Genomic DNA, 381 nt, shown 5'->3' with positions numbered 1-381 from the left:
CACCTCCCCCGGCCCCTCGCACTTTTAAGTCCCATGGGAGTTTGGTGGCCCAGCCTGGTGTCCTGCCTGCGTGTTCCTGAGCCTTTCGTGCCTCCAAGTCTCTCATTCCCAAGTCTCTGCTGTCCCCAAGCCTGTCACCAGGACACAACCCCTGGCAGCCTCCCTCCGACAAGTGCTTGGTGCAGCGGTGCCGTTACCGACTGCCCCGCGTCACCACCCTCGGTGACATCCCGTCCCACCCGGCCATGGCACAAAGCCACGCGTCGGTGTGGGGAGCAAAGAGCCATCGGCGGAGGTGGCACCCGGGGGCTGCCCAGCCGCCCTCGGGGACGTCGCCAAGGCAGGGCAGCGTGGGTGGATGTCCCTGCTCGGGGCTGCGCA

The 381-nt window shown here is 67.2% G+C and overlaps 1 protein-coding gene across 9 annotated transcripts in view; it reads right to left on the bottom strand.

Annotated features, from left to right (window-relative positions):
- Window positions 1–381, bottom strand: part of ELN (elastin) — a 40,028-nt gene that overhangs the window by 39,209 nt on the left and 438 nt on the right. The gene's annotated exons all lie outside the window — the stretch shown is intronic.

The sequence above is a fragment of the Corvus brachyrhynchos genome, unplaced genomic scaffold (assembly GCF_000691975.1).
Source record: "Corvus brachyrhynchos isolate BGI_N302 unplaced genomic scaffold, ASM69197v1 scaffold15, whole genome shotgun sequence".
Taxonomy (NCBI): domain Eukaryota; kingdom Metazoa; phylum Chordata; class Aves; order Passeriformes; family Corvidae; genus Corvus; species Corvus brachyrhynchos.
The sequence above is the reverse complement of the archived record's forward strand: the minus strand, read 5'-3'. Positions and strand labels throughout refer to the sequence as shown.